Source organism: Pinus tabuliformis, chromosome 4_2 (genome assembly GCF_031772625.1).
Source record: "Pinus tabuliformis cultivar Carrire ecotype Pingquan chromosome 4_2, CPIR1, whole genome shotgun sequence".
Lineage (NCBI taxonomy): Eukaryota > Viridiplantae > Streptophyta > Pinopsida > Pinales > Pinaceae > Pinus > Pinus tabuliformis.
This window is the reverse complement of record NC_142304.1, coordinates 663829931-663847092: the sequence shown is the minus strand read 5'-3', so window position 1 is coordinate 663847092 and position 17162 is coordinate 663829931. Positions and strand designations below refer to the sequence as shown.

Below are 17162 nucleotides of genomic sequence, written 5' to 3'. Positions count from 1 at the left end.
CCTACTTTGCTGCCCTTTCTCTTGCTCACAGTCATACATCATCCTTCAAATCAAGATGCAAAACATATCTCCAACACCATATGAAAAGACACATAGAACATATGCAATCCTAAACCATTCACTCTCCAATGCCTTGCTGCACACAAGGATAGACCACATTTCTTGCCGCTGCTCATTTACCTTACATCACACCAATGTCTTGCAAGTATAATGCATTACTATTTCTCAACAAGTACAATACATCAAGCATGAATATCATAAAATGAACTTATGCAACCAACAAGTATTGCATCTGCCCCTTTACATACCTTTGTTGATCATGTTCATTTGTGCATACATTATCGTTTCAATAATAACATAAGCATATGCCTCGTTGCTTACATATATCACAACTCATCATCCAATGTGCCCAAGCCATGAAACACAACAATCAATCATATATTAATCAATCTCCTGCTCAACAACACAATGCCATGTACACACAATGTACAAATCAACATGCCATATTACCTCTTACTGCTCCTTTGTTGTTCCTTTGCCTAAGCTGCTCCTGTTGTTTGTTTGCCATCAGTGACAACAATGCCAACAAAGGATTATTATGTGAGTTTGGATTTTGGTCATGGGACTTCTTCCTATTAATGTGAAAGTGCAAGCAGAAGGAAGGGATAAACCCGTTACTTGTTTCATTATGGAACCCACGCTTTGGAAATCTGATGACAAAGGTTGAGCATTTCATAAAAAATAGCTAAATATCTTTGAACTTCATAAATCATAAAAAACTATTAAGAATCAAGTGAATTCTTAAATGAACAAATAAACCATTTTTTTATCTTCTAAAAAAACATCTAAAAACAAAAGTTATTCATGATCTCAAAATTAAAAAAAAAAAAAAAATTCATAAATATAGTACGGAGTTGTCTATAATGCGACTTTTTGGAGATTCCGGTGACGGAATTCGGTGGAAAAAATTGAGGTTAAATCTTGATTTGTATTATTTAAAATGGTTTTTTAACTGCATATTTGGATTCAGCACCCTGAAAAACCCCTGGGACGCTTTGATTGTGCAGAAACTAGCTATCAAACTTGCAATTCCAATAAATTGTTGCCGGATTTTGACCGGAAAAACCCACCGGAAAAGCTTCCAAAAAGTCGCATTATAGACAACTGCATATAGTACTATTTAAAAGTAAATTTGTCTTGAAGCATAAATGATAATTGCAAACTCCAAACAAAAAAAACCAAAATATTCAATCATGCATTTCAAAAATTGAATATTGAATGATAATTGCAAACTCCAAACAAAAAAAATATTTCATAAATATAGTACTATTTAAAAGTAAATTTGTCTTGAAGCATAAATGATAATTGCAAACTCCAAACAAAAAAACCAAAATATTCAATCATGCATTTCAACAATTAAATATTGAATGATAATAACAAACTCCAAAAAAAAAACCCAAAATATACCATCATGCATTTCAAAAATTAAATAAATCTATCTTTTTGAAAATTCAAATGATAAATATGGATGGGATTTTTACAAATCCATTCTAAACACCAAAACTCCAAAGGTTGGAGTTGGTGATGAGACTTACTTTCTTTAAAATCACACTATAACTCTTTAAACTCATTTTATATAAACTGGGTCTAAACTGATATATCGATCTTTATTGATTTCAAAATAAATACCTTTCTTTATTTTAAAATGTTCCAACACATAATGATTATCAATATTTCTTTATAAACTTTTTGGAATTGTTATATTTTGATGAGGGGCATATTTTTTTGTTGGTGCAGCATAGTATTATTGTAATGGAGTGGTTGTGAATGGTGTTTCCATTCTAATGGTGGTTTTTTTTGGTAGTAATTCATGAAGTAGATTATTAATATTTCTTTACAAACTTTTTGGAATTGTTATATTTTGATGAGGGGCATATTTTTTGTTTGGTGCAGTATAGTATTATTGTAATTGTAATGGAGTGGTTGTGAATAGTGTTTCTATTCTAATGTGGTTTTTTTTTGTTGTTGTAGTAATGGGATTATAGTATTATTGCAATAAAGTTGTTGTAAATGATGTTTTTGTTGTAAAGGTGGTTCTGGATTTTGTAATGGTAAGAAAAATTATTACTTATAGAATATATAAATTTGGTTATTAAACTAATTATGTAACTCTTTTATTTTGTTTGAGATTTTGTAGTTGTAAAAAAAGCTATTGCCTCTCAAGCATAAAATGAATATGAAGTAATTTAATTAAAAAACCACTTTATAAATTTCTCAAAATATATAGCTTTATTTATTTTCAAAATCTTCTAAGATAATAAATAAAAATATGATGAATAAGATTCCACGATAATGAAAAAAATGAGCCGTGTGACATGGACCTCGACGGGGTTCCCCACGTTGAGCTTATAAAATTACACACCGAATTGATGTGGTTTCAGACTAGATAAAATCATTTTTTTATTAAATGATAATATAGAATATATATATTTTTAATTAATAAATAAAAATATGATGAATAAGATTCCACGATAATGAAAAAAATGAGCCGTGTGACAGGGACCTCGACGGGGTTCCCCACGTTGAGCTTATAAAATTACACACCGAATTGATGTGGTTTCAGACTAGATAAAATCATTTTTTTATTAAATGATAATATAGAATATATATATTTTTAATTAAATGATGACCATCACTCTCTACTTTCTGTTCTTCAAATGGGAATGATGCCTTCTCTACCTCTGCTTGCAATGAGAACAGGTGACCCATGTTACTGTAATCCCTTCTTAGGGTCTGAAATTTTTCCAAAGGAAAAGGGCCAGAATCAAAGACTGAACTAAGTTTTTTTTTTCGTCCTGTCATTAAAAATGGAGAAAGAACTATTGTATCCGTGTTTTTGCTCTGATGGTCTTTTGGGTCAACAGGAGAATAAAATGGGTATGTGTGTAATGTCTGAGAAGTGGCTCTCAGAAAATCACGGGTCGTCTTATTCTGTAAGTACTGCAGATGGATTGGTATTAAGTGAAGACATCAGAAACCATTCTTTAGATGGGAAAAAACAGGGGTTAAAGAGAGGAAGGCCCATGATTGCGGAAAATGACAATGACAGCGAGCTGGATTTTGTCAGGAGAGAATTTGGGCACCATGAACAGGGCATATCTCGGATAAACAATGGAAGTTTTGGGTCCTGCCCTGCTTCGGTTTTAAATTCACAGGCCAAGTGGGCAAGCTTGTTTTTGCAACAGCCTGATAGTTTTTATTCTGGGCCTTTACAGGAGGGGATATTGCAATCTCGCAAGACTATCGCCGAGTTGATCAATGCTGAACATGTTGACGAAGTTTCCCTCGTGGACAATGCCACCACTGCAGCGGCAATTGTACTCCAACAGATTTCTTGGGCATTCAGGGAGAATAGTTTTCAGAAGGGTGATGTCATACTGATGCTTCATTATGCCTTTGGAGCTGTGCGGAAGGCAATCCAGGCTTATGCAGGCCGGGCTGGAGCGTGCATCATTGAGGTTGAATTGCCATTCCCGGTGCGATCAAAAGAAGAAATCATAGAGAATTTCAGGGCAGCAGTGGACCGTGGCAAGCGAGATGGCGGTAAAATCAGATTGGCAGTCATAGACCATGTTAGTTCAATGCCCTCTGTTCTAGTCCCTGTAAAAGAGCTGATCGCGGTATGCAGAGATGAAAGGGTAGATCAAGTTTTTGTAGATGGCGCTCATGCTATTGGGAATGTAGATATTGATATGCAAGAGATTGGTGCTGATTTCTATACCAGCAACCTTTACAAATGGTTTTTCTGCCCTCCCTCTGTGGCATTTCTTTATTGCCGACGCATGTTCCATCCTATTATGCATCACCCAGTTGTTTCTCATGAATTTGGAAATGGATTACCGGCAGAGTCTGCTTGGATTGGTACTAGAGACTACAGTCCGCAGCTTTGCGTGCCTTCTGCTTTGGAGTTCACAAAAAAATTCGAGGGTGGCATTAATGCTATCAAGCAGAAGAATCATGAGAAGGTAGTTGCTATGGGGGAAATGCTAGCTGGGGCCTGGGGAACCGAGTTGGGGACATCTCCAGAATTATGCTCATCTATGGCGATGGTTGCTTTACCAAATTGTTTGGAGGTTTCATCAGATCAGGACGCCTTAAATTTAAGGTCTCGTCTAAGGGAGGAGTTTGCTGTGGAGGTTCCAATTTATCGCAGGGCACCAAAGACATATTTGCATTCAAATAGAGGACCGAGTTTCAAAGCTTATGTAAGAATCTCTCATCAAATTTACAATACTTTGGATGACTATTTGAATTTGAAATCTGCTATACTTCAGATTGTAGCAGAGGCTTCTAAAGCGAAGAATGATGTTTTTTCGTAAAAGAGGTAAGTTTTCAGTCATTTTGAAAAAGGATCGGCTATTTCTTAAAGTTCCTTTCTGTTCATGGTGATGAGGCATTCCCTAATAAGAGAGGGCGAGAGAGCCGATGAATGAGCATTGTAGAAGACCAATTAAGAGGCTATAAATATGCAAATAGATGATATTGCTTGAACTTGTGTATTTACAGCAAAGTTGTTTGAAACAACAGAAATGTGACTTTCTGAAAACTTTTCCAGCTTGCTACCATACTTGCCAAAAAATTGAAAAACATTTTCCATATTTGATAATTTGTGTATATATATGTGTATCCATATTTGAAATATATATATATATATATATATAACAAGTCTAACTAGTCATCCTCTTTTGAGATGCTTCAACTTAAAAGTGGTATTTTTTTAAAACCAGAACTGAAATTTTATATTATTATAAGGGCTGCAGACAAGCTAGCAGCATGCACATGGATCTGTCCAGAGATTCAAAAGGACAAAATGAGCGGTTTTCTGTTGCTACATGGAGGATTTCAGGACAGACTACATAGCATTTGTTCCAGATGGTATTGCATGTAACATGTTTGAAAAAAGTTTCTAAAAGCCTAATAATTCTGAAAAACATAAACAAACTAATAACTTAGCTAGAGACTTGATTGCTATTGGCTCCCTCTTGGTCTGCATTTGAGGGTGGTGAATTCTTCTGTTCTATTTCAATTGGCCCCTTTAGCCAGTGAACCGTTCCCTCTTCTTTTCCTTCAGCTCGAACAGAGATATCAGATGTCATGTCATTAGAGGCTGCTAACAAAGATTCTTTTCAAAGGTTCATAGACATAATTTTTAACATGTTGCACTTAGCTTCAAGAATGTCTATTCTCTGCTTTTGGTGGACTAAATTGGTCATTATGTTGGCATGCTGAGAGATACAGTGTTGTTCAATTTCTTGTGTCTTCCCCAATGTTTCAAATATTGTGTTAGTGAAAACATCACCGAGGGTTCACAAACCAAAACATTGGCAACGTCGGGGAAAACATCAGCAAAATAACATCTTTAAATTTTTAAAGATCTAAAACAACAACATCAAATAAATTCATTGCCACATGTTAGCTTTCGTAGAATTAGAGGTGTTCTAGTCTCGAAACTTTGTGGAGAGTCTAAAACACAAGAGTTCTCCATAACCGAGAAATCACTTACAGAAATTCCACCTAGAAGTGTCTCAATTAGATTATTAGCCTATTTTTAAATATTCCCTAAGTCTAAACTTAGGAAAATGGGTTAATTAATCAGTATTAATTGAGAAATGTGTGAATTATCTAGAAACTCACATGGATTGATCCATAAATAATCTCAACTATCGATTATGTTTTAATTTTGGCCATTGGAGTCCCAACTGGAGATTATAAGAGGAGGTTGATGAGTAGATGGAAGACACACCAGTGCAGATATTTAGTGATCTGGGTAGTTAGATTTTCCAGTGCAGGTGCTTCAACAGGAGAAATGGAGCCATTAGATTGAGTAGTAGGTGGCAAAGGGGCAGTAGAGCAACATTCCAGAGGAGATTCTAGTTCCGGCGAGTCAGAAAGAGAAGGCCGAGATTTTCTCCAAGAGGTTGCATATGGGCAGCACAGAGCTTCAATTGAGGGATTCGATTTGGCTGAAGAGAAGCTCATTTTTCAGTTCCAGAGGCCGAGAATATTTTCTAGAGTGTTGGAGAGATAGTTTCCCAGTCAACAACAGATAGGATGATTTGATTTGCAGGAGTTCTAGGCTGAGCAAGAAAGGGTCTGCTCTAGGGTGATGTAGGCATGCGCAGAGCTGGGTGGACGACTTGCTTTTCAGAGGCAGTTAGGTGCCGGGATTGTTCAGAGAGAGGGTAAAATCCTTCAGGATATTTTTACCAGTATTTCTCTTGGATAGAATCGTTAGTTTGGCGACATTTTATTGTATTTAAAAATTCTTGTTGATTTGTGGTAGCATCGAATGTGCTCTAGCCATGAAAATTGGTGGAGAGGCTAAAGCACATGAGATCTCCAAGTCCTAGAAATGGTTTGGGGAAATTCCACCCGGTTAGAGAGATATTAAAATAATTAATATTTTTAATGGGGTTCCTAAGTTTATTAATTTTAATGGGGTTCCTAAGTCTAAACTTAGGAAAATTAAAATATTAATGAGTATTAATATAAAACTGGGTGAGAAGGTTCTAAATGACATGGATCAAGGCAAATCTAATCTTAGCTGTTGATTAGGGAAGTAATCTCGGCCGTTGAAGAGTCAACAAGAAAAATATAAGAGGAGGCTTGAGGGTCAGTTGGAGATACACCAAGATTGATCAGTCAGTTCTATTTTCTGGAGTGGGGTTTGTTGAGAAAATTCGAATAAGTGATATGAATTGCAGCGAGGGGCAGTGAGTACATAGCAGAGAGGCAGAGATAGTGCCGGAAGATCAGCGTAGTGGCAGAGGGGCTACACAGAGGTAGTCATAACTACGCAGAGGTAGTAGGAGCCACACAGAGACAGCTAATGACTGCGCAGAGGCTGAGGGGCTTGCGTGGGTGACGCAGAAAGCCAGAGAGCTGACGCAGAGTGGCAGAGGGCTAACGCAGGGGATTCCAGAGCTACGCAGAGGCTAGTAGGGTTGACGCAGAGCCTTGGGGAAGCGCCGAAAGGAATTTCGTGGGGCAGACTAGTGTTGAGAAGATGAATATCTGCTTCCGAGATGTAGGTTTTAACCCCTTACAAAAATTAACTACATACGAATTTTAAAAAACATAAAATAAACAATGCGAGAGCATAACACATAAAACACATATACACAGAGATTTTCCCCTGGATCTCAAAACCGGGACTACCAACTTGATTTTTCATTATATTCCTTTTAATGTTACAATACATATTTATACATGCCGAAGCATCCAATACCATGGACCGAAAACCATGTGCGAAAACCATGCACAAAACCATAGGTAGGTCCGCCCAATCTAATATAGGGTCCAAATTTTTTTTTCCCCGGGCACCCTGTAGAGGGGGGCTACCTGCCCCCCTCAAAGCTCCCGGATAGGGGGAGTTGCCGCCCCCCCATGACCCCCCCGCTGCGCAATTGGCGCAACGAAGGGGGTGCTCCATCCCACTCTAATCCTCCGGTTAACTACGTCGGGTAGTCGTGGAAAGAATATAACACAACCCAACATTCTCCCACTTGTTGTTTTCTTTCCATAGGGGGCCACAGGAAAGCTTAGTCATTTATCCAGCCCTGCAATGCCCATTGTTTCTCTACACCAAGAGAACTTCTCAGAGCTCATAGATTTTGTCAATGCATCTGCAATATTCTTCAAAGTGTACACTTTTACCAACAACACCTTTTTGTCTTCTATCATATCCCTCACAAAGTGATACTGAACATCAATGTGTTTTGTCTTTGAATGATAAGTAGGGTTCTTTGCCAATAAAATTGCAGTTTGGCTGTCACAGTCTATCCTTATAGCTCCCTGTACTAACCCCATACTTGAACACAATCTCTGCAATCAAACTGCTTCCTTGCTTGCATGAGTGACTGCCATGTATTTTGCCTTTGTAGTTGATAGTGCCACTACAGATTGTTTCTTACTCATCCAACTAACTACACCTCCAAATAGATTAAACACATACCCACTTGTAGATCTTCTCTGATCCAGATCTCCAACCCAGTCTGCATCAACAAAGCCACGAATATCCAAAACTCTGTCCAATCCTGGTCTTCCTTGGTAGCACAAACCATAATCACTAGTGCCACACAAATACCTGAAAACTCGCTTCACTGTTGTCCAATGCTCCTTCCTTGGTTTTGACATAAACCTGCCTAATACTCCCACTGCATGTGCAATGTCTGGTCTAGTATAGACCATCGCATACATCAGGCTACCAACTGCACTTGCATATGGAACATGAGACATGTCCTCTTCCTCTTCTTGTGTCTTGGGACACTGTTCAACAGATAACTTTACACCTACGGGAATAGGAACCTTCACCCGTTTACTATCCTGCATATTAAACCTCTGCAGTATTGTCTCGACATATTTCCTCTGGTTTAACCAGAGCTTCCTCTTTGCCCGATCTCTTTTAATTTCCATGCCCAAAATATAGTTTGCAGCACCAAGATCTTTCATGTCGAATTTGGAGGACAATTGGGCCTTCAAATCCTGGATAGTTTCTTTGTCATTTCCAACTAGCAACATATCATCCACATACAAGGCCAGATAGATAACACAGTCACCAATTAATTTAAAGCAGCAGCAGATAAAAGTAATCTAATAGAAGCTACCTTGGCAACAGGAGGAAAAATATCACCAAAATCAATTCCTGGCACCTGGGAATAACCTTTTGCTACCAACCAAGCTTTGTATTTCTCCACCTTTCCTTCTGCATTTGTCTTCTTCTTGAACACCCATTTGCTACCAATGGGTTTCCTTCCAGCCGGCAACTCCACCAAATCCCAAGCCTTATTTTTGTGCAAAGATGCCATTTCATCAACCATGGCCTCTTTCCAGAGTTTGCCATCCTTTGAATCTATTGCTTCCTTCACAGTTCTGGGATTATCATCAGTAACAAATAAAACAAAATTTGAACAGAAAACAGATGGACTATACCTTTCTAGCTGCCTTCTTTCTCGAACTAATCTTCTCACACCTGGAGTTTGTGGCTCTTCATCTTCTGATTCCTCCTCTGCTGTAGAGCTTGATTCTTCCTCCTTAAGCTCAAACTCTATCTTCTCAGGTTCCTTTGGTTGGACTTCATGTTTAATAACATCTTTCACCTCTCTGAACACCACATCTCGGCTGTACACAACCTTCTTTGTTACTGGGTTCCAAATCTTATAACCCTTTAAACCATCCTTATACCCAATAAAGATGCACTTTTCAGACTTACTATCCAACTTGGTTTTTTTCTCCTTTGGAACATGTACATATGCATCACATCCAAATACCCTTAGATGTGAAAGAGAGGGTTTCTTACCAGTCCATATCTCTTGTGGAGTCTTATCCTCCAACGCTGATGAAGGTGATCTGTTGACCAGGTAACACGCTGTCTCCACTGCCTTTGCCCAGAATTCCTGTCCTAACCCGACACCACTGAACACGCTTCTTGCCCTTTCCATCAACGTCTTGTTCATTCTTTCTACAACTCCATTTTGCTCAGGTGTGTATGGAGTAGTCTTCTGCCGTGCTATACCACACTTCTTACAGAATTCTTCAAATTCTTTACTGCAAAACTCTCCACCGTTATCTGACCTCAACACCTTTATCTTCTTCTCTGTCTGGTTTTCCACCAGAGCTTTAAATTCTTTCAACCTGTCAAAGACTTCAGATTTCTTTTTAAGGAAATATATCCATGTATTGCTTGAGAATTCATATATAAATGATACACAGTACACAGACTTACCTAGTGATGGAACCTTCACAGGTCCAAACACATCACTGTGCACAAGCTCTAATATTTGTTTCGCCCTCTTACCACCAGAGGGGAAACTCACCCGATTCTGCTTCCCATATACACAATTTTCACAGAAATCAAAATCTAGAGAGCTATTACTCATACCTTCTACCATACCTTTACCATGAAGTATTCGAAGGCCCTTCTCTCCAATATGTCCAAGCCTTTGATGCCATAGCATGGTCTTTTCTTCAGAGACCACTAGATTTTCTGCTCCACTTTTTGGAACCATAGAACTGTTGCACCTATCAACAACAGTGCTACCTTGTAGCTTGTACATAGTTCCAATCCAAACTCCTCGCATCAATACCAGTGCTCCTCGAACCATCTTGCAGGTATCCTTCTCGAACACTGTTTTTATACCTGCATCATCCAGCTTGCTTACGGAAATTAGATTTTTGGCCAATGCAGGAATATGTAGAACATTTGGAAGTGTTCTAACCCTTCCATCTTGCAACTTCAACTTTACTTTTCCGCGACCAACAATTCTAGCCTTCTTGTCATCCCCCAAGAAGACATCACCACCATCATATTTCTCATATTCACAAAACCACTCTCTATGGGGAGTGAAGTGAAAGGATGCACCTGAGTCAATCAACCATGCCTCATGATCTACATGTGTACTTGAAAAAGCCAAGTACACATCCCCACCTTCATCTGAGGTGGTTTTCGCCTCTGCAGAAGGAGCATCATTAAATCCCTTTCCTTTGTCAGGAGCTTTAGATTTATAGTCCATTTGTAGTGCCCTTCCTTTCTGCATTTCCAGCACACCGCCTTTACAGGTTTTCCTGGAGATTTAGATCTCCCTTTAGATTTAGATCTCCCACTCGATGACTTATTTTTGTTTATGTTCTGGGATCGTCCTCGTACAGACAAGGCATCACCATTCTGGCTCTCCATATTTTTCTGTCTTATTTCCTCCGTCAACAAGGATGAGACTATTTCATCAAACTGCAAGGCAGTTGCATTGCTACCTATTGCAATAACCAGACTATCCCACGAATCTGGTAGAGAACACAACAAACTGATGCACTTATCTTCATCTGAAATTTTAATGTCAACAGATAATGACTGACTTATCACAATATTAAATGCATTCAGATGCTCTGTCACCGAGTCTCCATCTTTCATCCTCAGGTTATACAACTTTTTCCGTAGGAACAGTTTATTCATGAGAGACTTAGATTGATACAAAGTCCCTAACTTGTCCCACAAAGCCTTAGCCGTAGCTTTCCCTGATACATTCAGCAATACTGAATTTGAGACATACAATCGTATTGTGCTCTTTGCCTTCCAATCCAACTTCTTCCATTCTTCATCGGTTACTCTCGTTGGTTTAGTACCCGGATCTACCGCGATCCACTGATCTTTATCCACCAACAGATCCTCCATCTTGAGTTTCCACAACTCAAAACTCTGACCATTAAATTTCTCGATCTCTATCTTTCCACTGCTTGCCATCTTCTTTCACCACCCGAATCGATTCCACAGATTTCCCACTGAATAAGGTCTACCACAGGCCCAAGCGAAACCCCTCAGCAACAAAGGCGTCCCCTTGAAGCCAAAATGGCTCTGATACCAAATGTAGGTTTTAACCCCGTACAAGAATTACCTGCGTACGAATTCTAAAACACAGAAAATAAACAATGCGAGAGGATAACACATAAAACACATATACACAGAGATTTCCCCTGGATCCCAAAACTGGGACTACGAGTTTGATTTTTCATTATATTTTTTTCAATGTTACAATACATATTTATATATGCCGAAGTGTCCAATACCATGGACCGAAAACCATCGCGTCCAAAACCATGGACCGAAAACCATTGCATCCAAAATCATGTGCGAAAACCATGCACAAAACCATAGGTAGGTCCGCCCAACCTAATATAGGGTCCAAAAAAATAGTAGTCGTGGAAAGAATATAACACAACCCAACATGAGAAGAGGTATTACTCCTGTGTAGAAATCTCTGTTGGGTGAGCCAGTTTGGCACCCTAGTTGTACTCAAGAAAGCTACTTAATAATAAAATCTTCAGAACTGCTGCACCGGTTTTCCCAAGTTGGGTTTTTCCGGGGATGATTGTCTAAAAATAACGGTGTCCCTTGTGTGTTTGTCTATTATTTCAGTTGATGATCTGTATATGAGTTGAGACTGCATTTGTGTTTATTATCAATATTTATATGGTTAAATAACTTGTTAAGAAATAAACAAGTAGGTGAAATAAACTAGATAGTGCAATAGGAATTTTTGATGTGTCAAACTTTGAAATTTCAACAATTTTGCTGCTGCATAGTAAAATAAACCCTCATATTGCTGCAGTGGTTTTCCCGCATTGGTTTTTTCTGGGGACTTTTGTCCAAAATAACGGTGTCAACTTTTATGTGTGTGTGCTAGCATATTTCTTAGTTCCTATTTTTGCTTCCGCAATATTTTATCTGGTGAAGAAATTGCAATGTGAATGTTTCGTTATTTTGCCGTAAACATAATAAACTGCATAATTAATTTATCAGTTAGGAGAAATATTTCCAGTTGCTGTATTTCAAGGAATTTTCACATGGTATTAGAGCGATTTGATTAGACGATGAAGCTCAGAAGCGGAACCAGAAATTCACTATTTATAGGGAGCAGCAGAACGAATTTCTGGAGGCTACGCAAAGCCTAAGCCAGGTAGTGCGAGTTTCTTAAGCAAGTTCGATTTTTCAGTGCAGGTGGGAAGAAAAATTCGGCTTGCTAGTTCGAGTGCTTCCAACGGGTATAGGGAGCAATGGTCCAATATTTTCGCTGAGTTGATTTCTTAGTCTAGGCACAAAGGATTTGTAGCAGTTTGCAGTAGAAAAGTTGTTGAAGAATGTGACTAGGTTTGGTCTTCATAAATTGTACGTGAAGCCAAAAGAAAGCAAAAAGAATTTTATTATTAAATTGAATTGACTTGTTAAAGCATGGGTTTCATGCTTGCGTAATTGTCATAGGTCAAGCCTCCATTGTAGGCTTTAGAATTGTTTGTTTGAGTCAAAGACTATCTTGATATGTTAAACTCCTCCTCCATCAAAGTCTCCTTGCAATCAGAATTAAGTCAAAATCCTCATCTAATTGGCCTAAAGATACTTCTCTTCATGAACTCAAGTCGACCTAACCTTATGAAGACACAACTGTTCGAAGTGCGCATGTCGACTCATTTCAATGTGGAAACAACTATATAAAGGAAGGTAAACTTCGCTCAACTATCACAAAGCAGTAACTCGCAAAAATTTCAGAGATACATTTCGGTACTACCACAAAAGTTCGGGTTAATTACAGAGATGAACTCACAAATCACAAAGATACATTTCGGTGTTATCACAGTGGATATATTTCGTTATTGTTACAGTGAGAGAGCTCGGGTTAGTTGCAGACAGGTTCGGAAATCATAGTGGCTAAGTTTCAGTACTATCACAATGCCTACATTTCGGTGCTATTACAGTGGGAAATTAGTGCTGCCACAGTCTTGGTGTACCACAGTTTTGGTGTAACCAGAAATTCGATGTGCCATAGTCTCAGTGTAATCATAGTCTTAGTGTACTCTTTGAAGAAGGACTACATTTCGATCATAATGGAGGGCCACAATTCGTATTACATCAAAGGATGATAAAAATGTTGCCTCAGATCGAAACAAAATCTTATTAAAGGAACGAAGCATTTCATTTGTGCAAGGAAGACATTGACATATAAGCTATTGTTCAGCTGATGCAAGGTTGACTTGATGGAGGAAGTCTTGGGTCTAAGTTGTGAGGGTCTTGGTCGTCTCATCTTGAATCCACTGAAGGAAGAATATTGATTGGGTTTTCCCCTAGAGTGGGGTTTTTCCCTTGCAACATGCCTACATTTTGTGTTCTCTTCTATTTGTTCCATGTTGTGGGGGAGCGCCCCCCCCCCCCCCCCCCCTCGAACCCGCTCCCGAATCGCGCTCCGGGTGGGAGCGGCTCGGGAGCGCGCTCCCTTAAAATAATTTGCGCTCCCTGGTCTGTTAGGGAGCGATCGCTCCGGCGCTCCCAGAGCGATTCGAGCCGGGCAGGGAGCGGTTCGGCGGAAAAAAAATTCGCCGGACCCAAAAATAAAAAAAAATTTAGAATTTTTTTTTAGTTTTATAAGCCCAATGGGCCAAAAAAAATTCATTATAACTTCATTGAGATTGAGTTTGGAGCTGGAGCAAGAGCAAAGGAGCGAAGAGCAAGTGCTGAGGAGCGAGGAGCAAGTTCCAAGGAGCGAGGAGCAAGTCTGCAGAGGTAAGTAACTTGGTAATTTAGTTAGTTTAGCTGGTTAGGTAGTTAATTTAGTTAATTTAATATTAGTTGTTTGAGTTTAAAGATCATGTATTTAAATTAAATTAATAAATTAAATTAATTAATCCCAATAAATTAAATTAATTTGCAGATTCAAGAATCAAAACCCTACAAACATCAAACACCATGGACCTGGCTATATTTATTGGCATTTTCCTCTTCCTGGTCCCTTTTATGGTTATTATGGTGCTGGAGAGTAGGAAACGGAGGGGGCCCCAAACTGAAGAGGGGGATGAAGAAGCCGGAGAAAGTCAAATGGGTGAAAACCCCAGTGAGGAGGAGCTGGAGGAGGGTGAACATGACCCTCAAAAAACTAAACAAGACCAAACTCCATTGTGGAAATATGTTCACAGGGCTGAAACAAGGAAAGGGGGTGGAACCACTAAATTTCATTGCCCCCATTGCAACACTGATTACACAGGTTCATACACCCGTGCTAGAAGACACCTCTGCGGGAAAAGGCCATGGGATGGAGAGAAACAAATAGGAATCAAAACTTGTACAGCGGTGTCAACAGCAGATAGAGCCAAATACATAAAGGAAGAGGAGGACGCCCAATACAGAACAAAAAAATCAAGGGGTTTCTTTGAACCAAGCTCACAATCACAAAGAACTCCTTCAGCATCCTCCCAAGGCAGTGGATATGGACATGGAGGCACAGGGTCATCATCTTTAAGGCGTAGAACCATATCAGATTTCCTTGATGAGGGGTGTAGGAATGATGTGGATTCAAAAGTTTACAGGTTTCTCTATGCATGTGGGATACCATTCAATGTTCTATGCTCACCTTATTGGCACGAAATGGTTTCTGCCATAAATGATGCCCCTAAAGGATACAAGAGCCCTGGGTATGACAAGGCAAGAACCGTTGGCCTTGATCATGAAAAAGCAAAAATATCACATTCTTTGAATAAGATGACAAGTTCTTGGACTGACCATGGGGTGTCCATTGTATCTGATGGATGGACAAATGTAAAAGGCAAGCCATTGATAAGTGTTCTTGCTGTGTCTGTTAGTGGTCCCATCTTTCTAGCTGCACATGATTACTCAGACAAGTTCAAGACTGCCATCAACATTGCAGAAGCATTACTTGAAACAATTGAGCGTATTGGCCCATACAATGTCATCCAAGTCATCACTGATAATGCTCCTAATTGTAAGGCAGCGGGAGCAATTATTGAGGATAAATACCCGAACATATTTTGGTCTGGATGTTTGGTTCACACATTGAACCTTCTGTTGCATGATATTGTCAAAAACAAAAATGAATAATACCAATGGATTGGTAATTTGTACAAGAAAGGAAAACAAATGATAAAATTTATTACAAATCATAGCAATACCCATGGCCTTTTCCGCAGTCACTCGAGATTGGAGTTGCTGAAGATTGCGAGGACTAGATTTGGTAGCTATTACCTCACCTTCAGGCGCCTTTTGAAGGTAAGAGAGGCATTAGCTAGCATGGTATCAAGTCCACATTGGCAGGTGTTAAAGGAAAGGGCTACAAATGTAGCTGACATGGCAGGTTTTGAAATGGTGGAGGAGGCCGCTCTTGATGGGCAGTTTTGGACAACTGTGAGGCAGGTATTGGATTTCACCAAGCCAATTTATCACATGATTCGGTTTGCAGATATAGACAAACCAGTGATTGGCGAGGTGTATGAGCAAATGGATACCATGTTGGGGGAAATAAAAGACATTGTTCATAATAGAGATCCCAACTTGTACAAACTGATTCATGATTGTGTGTGTGAACGGTGGAATAGGCTTAACCTTCCACTACATTGCTTGGCGATATCCTTATGCCAAAATACTACTCTACATCTTGGTTGGGCCAACCTGCAGCAGGGGGTGGGGTTAGGACCAAACCCCATTTAGATCAAGAGGTAACTAAAGGATATTTGGAAGCATTAGAAAAGTTGGTACCTGACAGGGAGGAATGTGCAGCTGTGCGCCTTGAAATAGGCAGATACTTCAGTGGCACTGGTTTGTATGGTAACTTCCATGCAATGGACGACAAAGATAAATTTGATTCTCTCACATGGTGGGAAACATATGGCGGCCACGGACTTTTGCCAAAATTGGCAAAAAAAGTTCTTTCACAGGTTGTAAATTCTTCTTCTGCAGAGAGGTGTTGGAGCACCTACAGTTATATACATAATGTGAAAAGAAATAGACTCAATGAAAACCGAGCAGAAAGCTTGGTTTATGTGCACTACAACTTGAGGTTGTTGAGTCATTACTGTGATCGGGCTAATGAGGATCCCACATATAAAATTTGGGACAATCACCCAGAGGATGACAATTTGGAGGATGGCATTGTACATATTGAAGAACTAGAAGAGGAACTTGTAAGGGATGAAAATGAAGCAGCAGCCATGCCACCTCCACCTCCACCTCCACCATCCAGTAGCAGTGCTCGAGGTCCGAGTCTTGTTCCTTTGCTGTCGCCACCTCCATCTACACCCTCGCGTGGAGGTTCTAGTTCTGGTCGTCGGTCTGTGCGGGAGACTCCTAGAAGACCACCACGACCTGCTTATACTCCTGGAGACTCTCGTGGCAAGGGCCACATGTAGATTTACAGTTTACTTGTCTTTTTTAGTTTCTATTAGACTTTAGTTTTCATAACTGTTGAGTTTTGAGTCCTTGACTCTTGACTCTTGACTCTTTCATATCATTATGATATTTTTTGTAAACATTATATCACTGTGACAATGAAAATTTGAAGTTTGAAGTTGGGCCTTGGCAATTATAACTCATTGGTAATGATTGTGAATTATGAATATGATGCTTTGTGAAAGACTAAAGTTGTTTCATTTCATCTCATTATTCATGTTTCATTTTATAAATTTTTAACATTTCATATCATGTTAACAGTTAGAAGTTAGGACTTAGAAATATCTTCGATATTACTTCTTGTAATGGTTAAACTTAGCTTACAAGTACAACTTTGGTGATCAATGATGATAAATGTTATTGAATTTTCAATTCTGAAAGCTTG

General features: G+C 39.1%; 1 pseudogene; it reads left to right on the top strand.

Moving 5' to 3' along the window:
• The first annotated feature begins 2694 nt into the window (after positions 1-2694).
• On the top strand, positions 2695-4731 carry LOC149171158 (putative L-cysteine desulfhydrase 1 pseudogene; annotated as a pseudogene).
• Positions 4732-17162: the final 12431 nt, after the last annotated feature.